Consider the following 16,603-nt stretch of genomic DNA (forward strand, 5'->3'; position numbering starts at 1 on the left):
ACCTCCTCAGCAAGAAAGCAGTACTTTCTCAAAATAATGAATTCGTGTTTTCAATTACACCATAAATCATTTTTCAAGCTCTTCAGATAAATCCTCAAGCCTCTTTACATCCATTTTCTACTGATGCACTTATGGAGATATACAAAAAACTTACTTTCCCCTAGCAAACCCATATGTTTGAATTTTTCATGCCTGAAAACTTTGAATTGCCCAGAAGTAGCCCCCCTTACTCTACCTCCATTTTTCCTTAGATGTCAAGGAAAGTCATCTCTATGGTTACTTGTCTACTAGGTTATCATACAAACCAATGGGTAGATGATGTAGTGTTATGGATTTTATCATTATTTGCAGTTGGTTAGAAGCATTCAATTATTTTCAATTACAGTCAGTACTTAGCAGATGTTATACATGAGCAGTTTCTCAAGTTTAAAGCTGAAGGTGCATTCAAACACCAATCGATTTTAGTATATCTAATGTTATTTTATCAAGAATACAGGTTCAAGTTCCAATTACAGAAGATGGATGATCAGGTAAATTCAGTATCATTCATTTACTGGACTTCTTTGGTCATAATAAATTCAGAAGATTATTCATTCACTGATTTTGTGGATAAGTTTTTACATACATCCTTGTGTCTACTTAGTAGTGATGTTATACCAAGGATTTCACCAGAGATTAAGAAATTTTTTCATATTTTAGAATAGGCTAAAGTTGGAGACTGGTATTTATACCAAAATTATACAGAAATTAGAATCTATGGGTTTGAGCTTCCTCCCTATAGATTTCCAGGGTTTGTGCCAGTGAGAGTCTTTTCCCTTGAATACACTAAACAGATGTTAGAAATGGATGAATTTCATTTTGTATCAAATAAAAAGAAATCACAGTTTAAATTGAAGTCATATGTTGGGCCTTATATTGTAAATACCAGAGCAGGAGAAAAGAAAGTGGAGGAATATTAAAGTAGATGAAATTTAAATATAGCTTCATTTGGTCTTATGATCCATTAGGGATAATTTCAAAGATGAGAGTTGAGTAGAAGTATACCCCATATGAACATACTCCTAGGCCAGAGATAGAGTAGTATGCTAATCAAGAGTATTGGATAGAGAACACATTACAAGAGGTTGAAGAGAAAATAGTCAGTCAATCATCTCTGCAAGCTCCTATCCCAAAAGACAAAAAAATCAAGAGGCCAAGTGAAAGTATGTCCCCTATAGATTCAGAATCTCAAGCTATATAATTATGTGTTTACAAGAGGAGAAAGAAGGATCCAAAAATCAATACTAAAGTAGAAACTAAGAGTGATCCTCAAGTAATATCTATTCAAAAAGAATCCTCAGAAGAAAAGGATTCACAGGAGTAAAGTACCATGGTTTTGACAGGTATTCCCACCACTCCATTCACATATGTTGAAAAGACAATTCAATCTCCTATCTCTTTTACATCACAAAGTCCAGCACAATGGAGTATTTTTGCAAGGTTCACGGAAATCAAGTTGAAGAATTAAGCTTTGAAGGCTTCAACATATTCAAAATTCTGGAAGCAAACTACCACCACTTAACACAGATTGTTGTCTGCATTTGACACAGAAAAGGGGTAGTTCCAAATGGCCTTTTTGGAACCTACAACTCCAGCCCCAAGAAGTCTAAAATATTACAAGGCTTCAATATTTTCTATTGATACCAAGAAGGTTCATGCAATCGATCAAATCAACTTGCATAAGAAAGCAGGTTAAATAATTTACTCAACACTGACCAGTTCAGACATGGTTGCCTCCAAGTTACAAACATCTCTAAATAATATGCACTCACAGTTGAAGATAGAAAGAATGTCTTCTCTCGCCAAAGACACCATAATTAAAACTATAGAAGATTTAATTATCAAACTAGGATATGGTCCTAGTGATTTCGAGGCAGTCGAGGAGATAATTAAGAACAAAAATGAAAATATTCAAGCCCTCAAGAAACATCTTAAAACTTCCAACAACAGAGCACCCTCAAGCCAAAGAAGTAACCAATCTGGAAATGGGAAAAGAAAAGTTGTTCAAAATAGTAGTTGAATAAAACGTTCAAATCCAAAATATGGAACAAGACATGGAAGCACTGTTGAAGTAAAAGGAACAATTGGAAGTGGCAGGACCATCGATAGTAGGTATATCAACACAACAGGAGGCACAACAAATAGCACAAGCATCAACTTCAGATTCTTCTAAGAAGCTAGCCTAAGATTTATGAGAATTATCATTAACAAATAAGGAAAAGGAGAAGTTATCAATGGCACTCACAAAGATGGAGCAAAGCAAGATCAGAGAAGATAATGCATACCTAGCAGAGGTACAAAACAATTTTAAATTAATTCAACAAATTCAAAAATATGAAGATAAGTCCCTTACAACTAAAATGTTAGCAAAAGCCAAGTGCAACATTTGGCACAATATTAATGCAAATATTACAAAATTATGGCCATCTATTTAGATCATTTTTTAGAAAGAAGTTCTTGTGCAAAATGTTAAGGCATTAATTGAGCAGACAAAATTTGAAATTGAGCACAGACCAGCAGAAGCACACAGAATTATAAAAATGTTGAATTCAAAAACTAGAGATGAGCTTGAAGAGCTCAACATTCAAGATAGAACACATGTAGTGATGGAATTCAAAAGAGTGTTGACAAAGAAAAATCTTATGGTGAAATTAGAAAATAAGTGCAAAGAATTGTATTTACAAGTAAAAAGATTCAACAGAAATTTAATGTATTACAGGAGAAAGAGCTCCCATCCTTAAAAGCTTCTAATGGAATATTGATTCCATTATAAAAATATCAAGATCAATTACGTAATATTAATGCAAATGCATATAAATTTGGTAAATTCAAAGGAGCTATAAGTGGAGAAGCTTTGATGGAAGGCCTGTAGCATGATCTCTTTATTCATCATGAAATCCATCATCTATTTCTAAACAAGTCAACTTTTCAAACATACACAGAAGTAGATGAGAGATTCAGGGGCATGGTAAAATTTTCCATTCCAAGTGAAGAGCGATGGGATAAGTAGCTAGAGGTGGTTGAATAAAGACAACTAGAACTCCTACAATTTTGGGGAGCATGCAAACAGAAGAAGCACAAAAGTAGCTACAGACAGAAACAATTCACCTCAAAGTCTGAACAAAAAATCAAAAATAGTCTAGATTTCCTATTACTTAGTTCTATATTGGAAATATCTACATGTTTTTAGTAGATATTATTTTGTAATAAATTTGATTTGAAGTCTGAATTTATTCGAGACAAACTATAAAAATATTTTTTAAAAAGACTTAGTAAGGGTTGGATTATGAAAGAGGAAATATTTTTCTGTGATTGTAAGCAGTGAAATGTGTTTTTGAAGTAATCATTCAGTAATACAGAGGCAGTTTGGTTTTAGGATTATTATGTCAAGAAAATGGTGATGTTCTCATATCTTTAATTATTTTTTCCTTTCAGGTCCCACATGAATGTTTTCCTTCTTACATTGTTTACAATAAGATTAAGGGCCAGATTTATTTTCAGTACTTTTCTCTGCCTTGTTAAGAAATCTCAATGTTTTATTATGACACTAAGTATAGAATTCATTTGTGTATGCACTATATTTAATTGATCCTAATTCTTGTTCATCTCATCCACACCACAATAGCTCTACGAGATCTAGGATTTTTCCGACCTCGCCCTATTTTCTACTCCTATGTTTATTTTAATTGATTACTGAAGACTTTATGACTCCATTCCCAATGGACTTCTCTTCCATTTTACAACAAAAACTTTGAAAAAATCTATCTCGTCCTTTCATACCTAGCCTAAAATCCAAACATTAAAATTAAAAATCATACAGAGAGAGCCCTCTCTAAAGCTAGAAGGGCTAAATCCCAGCTTTGAAAGTTTTTTGTGGCTACCTTTGTAATTTTCCTCCTCATCATAGGAAAAATATGGAGTGCTAACATTTTGGCGACCATACTAGGTACTTCTTCCCTGGTACCTTGATTACAAAAGCTTAAACCTATTTCATGTGGGTGACACTGAAATAGAACCTATTAGGCTGAATTTTCCACCCAAATTTGTGTATATACCAAACTGTAAATAATTTCTTTGAAGATCTAGCTCCCATAAAATTCTACACCAGATCCCACCTAGATCCTAATCCTCCTAAAGTTTTAAATGATCCTAAGAATTTGATTAGGAAAAAGAGTATTACAAGGAATCAAGCAAGCAATAATCATTTGCCAAGAAATAATTCACTTCCAGAAAGTTTTATAAGAGTTGAGGATATTGAGTTTGACTTACAGCTTGAGCATAGCCTTTTTAGAACCAAATCAGAACCCTTCATAAATCAACACTCTGATGTTACTTCTTCTACTCCACCAGTCACCTCCCCATTGATTCCTTCCTTTTCTACTGTCCCAATTAAAATTACTCCTACTCTTCATATATCAACTATAAAAACTACAACCTCATCCCCTCTCCCACTGCCTTCATCAAGTTCAATTGCAATTTCATCTATCTCCCATATTCCAGTCATGGCAGCTCATTATGCCCCTTGGCCCTGCAAGCACCATTGAACGCCATGCCACATAATTATAGATAGTGCATACCCCAATTTGATGGCACTGGGCCTAACACATCACAACAACACATAGACAAAATGAATGGCTTCATAGACTTAGAATAAGTTGATGATGATGATGTGAAAATGAGGCTTTTTGCATAAAGTTTAGCAGGGGAAGTTAGAAAATGGTACAGAGGATTTCCAGTAGGTATTATTGCAGATATCCAATAATTTCACCAAAACTTTCTTTCAAAATGGGAAGTGAAAAAGAATCCCCTTCAGACCCTTGCAGAATAAGAAATTTTAAGGAGAGCTTCAGGTGAAATAGTTTAGTATTATTGCAATAGATTTAACAATATTTATAATTATATTCCAGTAGAAATAAAACCTACACCAGGACTAGATTTAATTCAATTTCTAGATGGATATGGCGTTGATATGGCTTATCAATTGAGAGAAAGAAATCAGATACTCTGGAAGAAATTAAAAAAAATGTTTTTAGTGTAGAGGCAAATTTGTTGGCCAAGAGAGAAAAGTTAAAAGTTGAAAGAAGAGTGACCATTAAAGAATAACCTTCTTCTTCATCAGATGAAAAATTGGACACTTTAGTAAAAAACATGGAGGGAATGATGGAAAGAATGACTTTGACAAATAGATCTCCACCAAGAGAACCACAAGGCGGTCCTCAGATCAGGAATCAAAATTTTAGAAGGAACAAACCCTAAATTAAACAAATAGAGTCAAGAACCCCATGAGATCAAGCAAATTAGACCTCCTTTTCAGGAAAATTATGCATAGGAAGAAAATGAGACAGCAGATGAGCCAGAAGAGAATCATATTAATCTTTTTGGTGAAGGAGAATTAAATAATGTTTTCTTGACCAAAGGAGAACAAGATTTGTTCTTGTCAGCTCAACATGGTGTCATGCATATTGAATCAGAGGATTACAAAAAGGGTTATCAAAATGCTATTATGGAAGTGCAAAAACAATATAATTTGAGAAGTAAGAAAGTTGCAACAAATCCTCCTAAAAGATCCAAATTGATACACCTCTACAAGTCAAACAAAAATCGATCCTCCAAAGGAAGTTCCTCAAAGACAAGATACAACTCAAAAAGAGATAGAAAAGCCTCAACATTCTTTCAATATTTAAAATGAGTTATCAAAGGTTAAAATATATGTTCCTTTGACTGAATTTATGAAAAAGGATGCGTATATAAGTCAAGTTATAAAAACACTAAACATAGAAGAGGGAGCAGATATTGTGAACTTAAGTGATGACCAGCCTAAATTGTTATTTGGAACTAAAGTTGAAGGAAAGTCACTAGATGGTAATGTATCATCATTTTATGTTAGTCCTAACATTCATGATTTCATTTTTCACAATGCCATGTTGGATTCTGTTGCTTCATATAATCTCATGCCTAGAGTGATTATGGAAAAACTTGGATTAGATATAACCAGACCATATAAATATCTTTTCTCTTTTGATTCAAGCAGAGTAAGATGCTTAGGTTTATCAAGGATTTATGTGTAACCCTGGACCAAATCCCAACAAAAAAGTGTGGTCATGGATATTGTTGCGGTTGATATACCTCCTAAAATGGAATTCTCTTATCAAGATCTTGCAGAGAAAAGTTGCAAGGCACTTTGTAGATGGATATGACATATGAAACTATTCATGTCTTTGGGAAACAAAGGAGGTTGGACAGGGAGACTCTGATGAAATATATAGTAAGCAGACAAGAGAAACCAAATAATTACCCACTTTATTTTGTACATTCATACATGGATTATTTCATTCTATATAATGACATATGTTTAGAAGAAGAAGTGTGAGATATGGAAAGTCAATCAAGCAAAATAGAGGATGTAAATTTAAAGACTAAAACAGAAGATAATAATAATGAAGGTCTTTGGCATATAGATTTTGATGGGGCCGTCAACAAGGAAGGAGCAGGGGTTTTATGTGGATCTTAGACACAAATTCAGGAAGATCGTGAAAATATTCCTACAAGCTTGATTTCCAATGTACCAACAATGTAGCTAAATATGAGGCTCTTATTATGGGGTTACAGTTATTGAAGAGATCAGGAGCCAAAATAATTTCAATTCATGGAGATTCATAACTCATCATAAATCAAATTAAAGGTGATTATTCAACCAAGCATCCTTGTCTTATATTTTTTGCAGTGTTTTCCAGAGTATTAGTTGTCTTAGATTCCTAGAAATCAAAATGTGTTTATCGATGCATTAGCTACCTCAGTGAGTACCTGTAAAATTCCTTTCCACCTGAATAAGAAGTATGAGATTGAGGTAAAAAATAGACCTGTTGTCTCGGATAACATAAGGTATTGGAAAGTGTTTGAAAATGACAAACAATTAGAGAGTTTTTTACAATTAAAGGGAGAGTTTGAAATTTTGCATATTGATATAGAAAATATTATTAAAGATGATGGACAACAAACTATTTTGGATCAAACCAGTGAGAATTTTGATAAATATGACACAGGGCTTGAAGTCTTGTAGCTAAAAGATAATGTAATACCAAGAGGTTTGGTACCACTTGAAGAATTATCTGATTTTAATGATGTGGCTCAAAAGGCCAAAATGCAGCATGTGGGAGTTGAAGTAGAGGATTTTAGCATAGAGACTAAAGATAATCCAAAGATTGTGAAGATTTCTAAGTATTTACCTCATGAAGAGAAATAGGAATACATTAATCTATTGACACAAACAAATTCCTCTAGCCCAAGAATGGGTCTAGCCACAACAAATAGATTCTATGGAAGATTTCCTTAGGTTAGAACCAATTAAGAGGGCCTACCTCTTAGTATGCTTATCCCGTTTGATGATTTCCTTGCTTGCTTGCTCCAGCTATCTCTCGCTTCCTTCTTCAAGCACCTAAAACAAGTAAACAACAGAAAACCACAACCGTGATAATAAACAAATTGTAATTCAACCTACTTAACAAGTCAAGAAACATTAAGCCATGAATATGTAAGATGACAAATCATGTAAGAAATCAATCGATAGTTGCATATATATTGAATCAAGAAGAGATTAGAACCATTGTCTTGATGTTGTCGTTCTCCTCTGACAAGACCAGGTTCCCACACACTTCTGCTAGCATTCCATGATGGTCTCAATCAACAAGAATTTTAAGGCTCTTCCCTTTAGGATCACACTTCTCCATCACACAACTAGTAATAGCTTGCTTGTCTACTCCAAACCAAAATAGCATCAACACTCAACCAAAAACTATGATTGCAACTAGTTTGTGCTTGGGAAGAAGGGAGGTTTATATAGGAAATATGGATCAGAGATGGATCCTCTTATCATGGGAGAAGGACTTATCCCTTGAGGTAGTTCCATCATTATAGGGGAAGGAGCCCAAACTGTCATCCTCGACCCCATTCGACCAAACCATTTACCAGACTTCCATTACAAAGCTTCTAGAGCTGGAAGCTTCAACTCTAATTTAAAAAAAAAATCCATAACAGGACTGTCATGACTAGAACACAGCTCAATCGCTCTAGTCGGCACGAGGAGTAGTGCTAATCTCTTCACATCAGCGCAGGGGAGACAAAGGCCATTAGCGCTGGTGTTGTAAACTCGGAAAAACAAAAGTTTTAGGGGAAATGGTGCAAAATGGAATTTATCTGCTCATGAAGAGGGACACAATGGGAGTTTCTTCATGAAGGCAAAGCATGCGGGGTTTGTTGTAGAGGTCCTTCAAGATCAAGGAATGGGGAGTACAGGGACAGTGACAAAATGTTGTGTCACAGATGCCCCCTAAAGCGTGAAGGTCGAGCGAGAGTGAGGGATGAAATGCTTTATAAATTGGTGCGGGGAACCGGTCTGCCATTAGAAAACCTACAAGCAAGTACAGATACATATACATAGACTGAGATCTCTATCAAATGATACATGAATCATGGCATAGACACAGCCATCCAGATAATGATCATGTAAAAAGATCCAGGTATGGGCACAGCCATCCGTCAAGGAGGATCATAATGAAACCAAGGTATATTTGCAGCCATCCAATAATGAGAAGGATCACATATGATAACCCATGGTCTGGTCGCATCCAGCCACCTGATAGAGACATGCATATCATTATAACCATGTCACACCACTTTGCAACCTAGACTTTTGTGATCTGAGACCAGGGTCTTGCGCTCCAACACGATCCAACCAAAGTACAGATACTAGCACGCGAATAGATGTGTTGACGTCGAACATGCTAGAAAGTTGCTTGATTACCAGTCAATGATGTAAACTTTTAACAAGCGCAAGAGAAACCACCAATAATTACAATGGTCCTCAAGGTACTATTAGCACAATTCACGGAATGTGAATACAGGAAATGAAGTCGAACACCTGTGAAATCACTCAATCGAAATCCAATGATGTAAACTTGTCATCAAGTGCGAAGAACTTGCCATTAGGGCATGCAAGCTCTAAGGTACTGGAAGGGAGTATCTCAGTCAACTTTCTAGATAATGAGTTGAAGTCGATGGAAAGCGACCATGTCAAAGGAGGGCCATAATGAATCCCACATCATCGACGTGAGACAAGAGGACGCAAAATTATTTTGGATGATACAAAGAATCAAAGGTAAGTTTAACTACAGAAGGACAACCCTTGAACATATCGGCGACACAACTAGAAGTTTGGTAGTTTTTGGATCCATGGGATTGGTGGTCATGATGACATGGAAGAGATTAAAATGGAAGGAAAAAATGAACGTCCGAAACTCAGGAAGGTAAACGATACAAAGGAGGATGTCCCAACCTAACACGAAGCAAAAAGTGTCATGTTCAAAAGTGAGCTGCCAACACAACTGATAGATTTCCAAATTTTCCCCCACCATTTCTGGCAGGTACCCCAATTATTTTTTAATCACAAGCTTGAAGGGGATAGCATATGCTTGCACTATAAGTTCATCCTTTGGACGAATCTGACCTAGTAATTTTAATGAGCCATAGGAAGAAGAATATCATGTTCGTCATGGTGACGAATCCGAGGTTGTTTAATATTTTAACAAGTTCGACAGAGGTGTAAATCAATATCTTTTTCATGTTTAGAGAGTTTGAAAAATACGCATAAAATAAAACTCCACATAGTCCCTTTTCATACGTTTGTGTCTCTCGAGCCCGAAAAGGTAGAAAACAATACTTGAGAGAACCGCTTGACCATTTCAGTCAAGGAGTACCTTTTTCGTAAATAGTGCCTCCCAACCCGAAAAAGGGGTAAACTTATACTGGGTGCATGAACATTCTGCATCCATTAACGAGTTCAAAACGATAAGGGCTCGGCCATCTTTTCATGTTTAAAGGGTCAAAAAAGAGCTAAAAGAAAACCTCCCATTTTTATTCTCTTTTACGAGTCAAAAAGGGAAAAATCCTCGGTCATCTTTTCATTTTTATGAGTCAGAAAAGAGCTTAAAGGTGACTCGTCCTAGAGGAACGAATGGTATAAAGGTTAGCAACTGGTTTTGGCAATGGAGGAACTGCTCAAAACATGTAATGGTCAAGAGGCTAGCTAATAAAACCACTCATCGTTGCAGTCCCTTAGGAAAGGGAAAACAACCAAGTGAAAGCATATGATTGGCCAAAGAGATGGTGGTGATGGAAAGAAACAACCAGGCTTATCTAGCAGAAATCGGCTGATTAAAATGGGAATCACAAGATTTAAATCAAGCATGGGTTCATTTTTACACAAGCTTAAACCATGGAGAACTCTGCTTGTATTTGGTTTCATGTTTACACAAGCTTGAAATGAAAAGCTATGCTTGTTATAAGTTTGCATGCCCCCAACATAATGACTCAATCAAGGTACATGCCCTCCAAGATTCATTTTAGTCAACTAGGTAGATGGAATGAAGGTTCACTTTCGAGATCCAGGAAAGACTCGATTGGGATATTATGAGATATTAATCAAAGACTCAATTTCGACTAGGTATTTGTTTCATTTTTTAATGAGGTTGACATAGTAAAAGAACTATCCTCGAACACCTTCATTCATTTTTTTATGAGCTTGACACAAGACAAGGAACTATGCTCATCCCTTGTTTCATTCTTTAACGAGGTTGACACAAGACCAGGAACTATCCTCACTGACTCCTTGTTTCATTTTTTAATGAGGTTGACACAAGACCATGAACTATCCTCATCACTCATGTTCATGAACCATACGAGAACATGGCTCCCAAGAGGTCTTCACTAGATGGAATAACCACACTCTAGGAGGAATACATGTCATTTGGTACCATAGATAGATTGGGTTCCAATTCCCCCAGTACATAATGTACTATACCGTCTTTGTGATCATCAGCAAATGTGGAGACGGAATGGGTAGCCACATAATTGACCTGTGGTGGTAATGCTTGCAAACATGAGCTGATAGAGGATGAAGGTTGCGAAGGAGGCACTTGGTGACCAATGAAAAAAAATTGATCAATAATCACAATTCTCCCTTCGTGCAAAGAACAAACCACACGGAAAAGTGAAGAAAAAAGAGCTCCCATGACATAAACATAGTCACGTCCAAGGAGAAGATTGAAATCTAAGGGACCTTGGACTACCATCATGTCTATATAGACAATCTTTCCTCCCAAAGTAATAGGTAACTTTGAAAGGATCCCTAAGGGCTGACTGGTTCCTCCGTTGAAAGCCAACAGATTTTGGGTGACAGACACACGCTGTGGGGAACCCAAAGCTTGCCAAGTAGTAGAAGACATGACGCTAACAGATGCGCCTTCATATAATATAGTGCCAGGTGCTACCATATTATAGGCTTGTACTATAATATGGAAAGGAACATAAGATGTGAGGCGGAAAGCAGTCAATGGACCCTAATTGAAAGAGATGATAGAACTACTTGATGGGGGTATCATATAATTGCCCCCATGCTGTACAGGAATAGGAGAAGGACTCTCCTAAACAACTGGGATGGGAGGGTCACTCTTTGATTCATGAGAATCTAAGGAGACAAGAAGAACATGAGCAGTATGATTACCACTCTCTTCCATAACAGAGTGAGTAACTGGTGGCAGAACCAAGTCGACACTCTTTTCAACCAATGGTCAGTCGAGAACAGACATAAGAGACTTTCACTCAGGAAGAGCGGGACAGGAAAGAGATGAATCCGAGTCAATCTCTTTACCAACTAGGAGAGGTTTAGAAGAAATCTTCTAATAACCAACAAGAAGTTAGGGTTGAGGAGTTGTAAGGTTTTCCAAAAATTTGGAAGCTTTATCCATGAGAGGACAAAGGTGAAGAAGATGCTCTCCTTCACATAACCTACAAGGGAATCTAATCTTCCCTTTCTTCTTCTTACCATCACTAACCGAGGATGCAGCATTAACATGATCTCCAGAGGTCGATGGGGATGGTCAATCCAGATTTTGAGACCATACCTCTAAGACTCTGGGAATGCCAGGACAGTCTCGAAGGAGATGGTCACCCTTACACAACCTGCAAGGGAATTTTACCTTTCGCAAAGGATCAGAATGTTTGTTGATAGGGGGTGCATTTGGAGTAATAGTTGCATGGTTGGCCTCCCGCTTATTTGACTTCTTCTTCATCATCATATTCTTCTTCTTCTTCTTCTTAGCCTCCTAGTTACTAGATTTGAAACATTCACTAGGCGAAGTAGAAGAGGAGGGTGAAGAAATGAGGGAAGAAGGCAAGGGGTCAACCTTAGAATCATTGTGACGTGATTCGAATGAAGGAGATGGTGAGGCAGGAGTTGGGACACTTGGGACCACCGAGGTTGAAAATAACCAGACAGGTAGACCAATGGTTAACCCAGGAAGGGACACATCGCCATATAAGGAGCACCAACATTTTCAAAAGAATGAAAAGGACCAAGATTCCCATCCGAGGGGAACCCTTGACCAGAGGACTCTGGGAATGTTGCCATTGGAATTGAATCTAAAGAACCACTAAGGAAGATAACTTTAACCAGGAATATTTTGTGGGCAGTTAATTTTAATACATTGAAACAAAACTTGGCCTTTTCATATTTTAAGAGTCAAGAAAAGGGAAAAAGGTGACTCTAGTCACTTTCGGAGTTAACGAGCTCGAAAGGACAAGTGCTTGAATGATATTTTAAATTTAATGAGTCAGAAAGATCAAATGACTGATTTGGATGATCTAGGTAAATAGGATTACCAGGCAACCGGGAACTGCAGAATACCTCCCGGCGAACCGAGAACTACGAGCAGGCAATCTCCCCGAATGTTGTGTTCAGTGTATCACGTTTGCAAGGTGGCCGACTCAGCTTCCTATGGATAAAGTACTGCAGCCTAGTGGGGTCTCCAATTATATACTCAATGGCACAGGGAGCAAAAATCTGTACTAGCGTTGTCTAGTGTCGAAGCGAATGACAACTGCTAGTTTTAAAGATGCCAGAACATGTCTCTAGCCTAGACCACTAAATGTGAGCATTAAGTTTCAATGCTTCCTTAGGTTAATTCAATAAATTTTAATGGTTGATCTTCAATTAGGTTTCAATTACAAGGCCCTACCATTGTCATCTGACAAAAGCTACTACATGCAGCTATATGAGAAAATAGATCTTGGTCTTCGATGAAAGTTATTACTAATTGAGAGATAGAGAACACAAAACCAATGCAACAATTAAAGAATGAAATCTTTCTCTAATAAATATCCTCAATGCACTTAATCTTCTTATAACAACATAAGAAGTTTCATTTCATTTCCAATGCTTATGATGATGCAAATCTAGCTTCTCAATAATGCTACTAATGCAATATTTTCGCTTAAGTAAACTAGAATGATGTTCTCCTTTTCATAAAATACAAAATGAATCTTTCACATAAAGCATTTTAAAAGAAAATTTTCACAATTCTGAACAAACAAGCATCAATCAGAGCCAAATCATTATAAATGAAACTAAAAGCAACTTCTTCCATGAATCGAACAAACCAAACACATAAATTCTTCAATCAACAAACCAAGCAATGTAATCTATGCTTGCAAAGAGGAAAGAGACACTCAAAATAAGAGAATAAACGAGACTCTTTTACTCATTCAATTGAAAACAAATCATCCTAGTCACTTTTTGGAGGAAAAAGAGAGTTTGAGGGTCAAGACACACTGGCAGTGGACTAGGAGAAATTTTGATTTTTTCTTACCCCTGAGACCGGAGCGACTTTTGGGCCAAGAGTAGTGCCAGTCGGCACGACTGACCAATACTACAACTAGCGCTAATGGTTGATCGACACGACTTTTTGGACAAAAATAGCGTCGATCAAGGGATTCAAAAAAATAAAAAATAACTTCACACAGGACCAAACTTAACACATCAGAGGGTGGGCTAAACCAAGCAAGCACGCAAAGCAAGCTAAATGAAGCTTTCTAGTCAAGAAGAATACGGTCCAAAAGGCTTACAGGGTCAAAATCACAAGAGCAGAACACAGTGGCCAAGATTGGGGTCAAGCCCTAATCTCCACTTACAGGCATCAGTGTCACTGCCTAACTAACAACAAGTGCTAGAGGCTAGTCGGCGCGATTTTTTCTCAGCAACTCGCGTTGATCGGCGCGACTGTCAGGGACTTAAGCGCATTGATCGAGGGAGCTAAGGAAAAAACAATTGTTTTTGAAAGAAGGACTAGATCTGCTACTATGAATTTTAGACTCATACTAGTAAGTCAAAGAAAAGAAATAGAACCAAAGGGAAAAAGTGGAACTATAAAAGTTCTCATGAAATCATGAAATCCAAGACGAACAAAAGGATTGGGATCCCCAGTGGAGTTTCCAATTTGTGATGAAGTAAAATTATAAGTGCGGACACAAAAAAATTCCTCTAGCCCAATAATGGGTCTAGCCACAACAAATACATTCTATGGAAGATTTCCTTAGGTTAGAACCAATTAAGAGGGCCTACCTCTTATTACGATTATCATGTTTGATGATTTCCTTGCTTTCTCACTCTAGCTATCTCTCTCTTCCTTCTTCAAGCACCTAAAACAAGTAAACAACAGCAAACAAGAACCATGATAATAGAAAAATTGTAATTCAAACTACTTAACAAGTCAAGAAACATTAAGCCATGAATATGTAAGATGACAAATCATGTAGGAAATCAATCGATAGTTGCATATATATTGAATCAAGAAGAGATTACAACCATTGTCTTGATGTTGTCGTTCTCCACTGACAAGACCAAATTCCCACACACTTCTGCTAGCATTCCCTGATGGCCTCAATCAACAATATTTTTAAGTATCTTCCCTTTAGGCTTCACTCCAAACCAAATCACATTTCTCCCTCACACAACTAGATAGCTACAACTAGTAATAGCTTGCTTGTCTACTCCAAACCAAAATAGCATCAACACTCAACCAAAAACTATGACTGCAACTAGTTTTTGCTTGGGAAGAAGGTAGGTTTATATAGGAAATATGGATAGGAGATGGATCCTCTTCTCTTGGGAGAAGGACTTATCCCTTGAGGTAGTTCCATCATTACAGGGGAAAGGAGCCTAAACTGTCATCCTCGACCCCATCCGGCGAAACCATTTACCAGAATTTCGTTACAAAGCTTCTAGAGTTGGAAGCTTCGACTTTAATTTAAAAAAATTTCCATAACAGGACCGGCGTAACTGGAACACAACTCAGTTTCTCTGGTCGGCATGAGTAGTGTTAATCTATTCACATTAGCACAGGGGAGACAAAGGCCAATAGCATCAGTCTTGTAAACTAAGCAAAACAGAAGTTTCAGGGGAAATGGTGCAAAAAGGAATTTATCTGCTCATGAAGAGGGACACAATGGGAGTTTCTTCATGAAGGTAAAGCATGTGGGGTTCACTGTAGAGGTCCTCTAGGATCAAGGAATGAGGAGTACAGGGACAGTGACAAAATTTTGTGTAACACTAATGTTTTTGCATGGGGATACGAATATTTGAAGGCCTATGATACCAGTATTATTTAGCATAGCATTCCTATCAAAGAGGACTAGAAACCTTTCAAACAGAAGCTAAGGAGAGGGAATGCCCTTATGATGCATTTAATTGAAAAAGAGGTAATGAATCTTTTTGATGCCAAGATTATTGTACCTTTGATATTTTATAAATGGCTATCAAATCTAGTACCAGTGAGGAAAAATATTGGAGAAATAAGATTACGTGTGGATTTCCAAAACCTTAACAAAGACTCTCCAAAGATAATTAACCTTTACCGAAAATACATCATATTCTACAGAGGGTAGTTGGTTCTAGCATAATTTCATTGCTTGATGGTTTTTCGGGTTACAACCAAATTTTAGTGCATCCACATGATCAAGACAAAACAACCTTCACAACACCATGGGGAACTTTCATGTATGTGAAGATGCCCTTCGGGCTTATGAATGTAGAAGCAACCTTTCAGAGAGAAATGGGCATTGCTTTTGCAAATGAGAAGTATAGAATTATTGTAATATATTTGGATGACATCACTTTGTTTTCTAAAAATGATGAAGATCATTTGTTTCATTTAAAAATTGTCTTCAAGAAATGTAGGAAAATTGGTATTTCCTTCAATCCTAAAAAGTCCTTGTTCGGTCTCGAAGAAGGTAAACTGCTAGGTCATATAATTTCCAAAGATAGTATTTGAATTGACCCAAGTAGAATTGAGTTTGTCATGAAAATTGATGTTATATAGTAAAATGACCTCCTCATCAGCTCAGAGGGGAAAGACATGATGATTGAAGCAATGACCAAGATCACAAGCATTGTTTCCAAGCTAATGATGCCTATACACTGACAACTTGTTTTATAAAGCTTACCTGCAAGCCTAAGAGAGCACTAGTGACCCAAGTAACTCTACTTGTTACCTCGAGGATAGTGTTAGTGAACCCTAATGGGGATCTAAAGGTAAAAGGAGCAAATTGACTAATAAATATCCCTATATTCTCTCCTAAATCAACTCAGAAGATCAAGGAAACATCCAAGTTCGACCTATTTGGGGGATTTCTAATCCTAATGAAGTAGGAAAATGGGAAAGAGCTCAAAATAATG

Source organism: Pinus tabuliformis, chromosome X, assembly GCF_031772625.1.
Source record: "Pinus tabuliformis cultivar Carrire ecotype Pingquan chromosome X, CPIR1, whole genome shotgun sequence".
Taxonomy (NCBI): Eukaryota; Viridiplantae; Streptophyta; class Pinopsida; order Pinales; family Pinaceae; genus Pinus; species Pinus tabuliformis.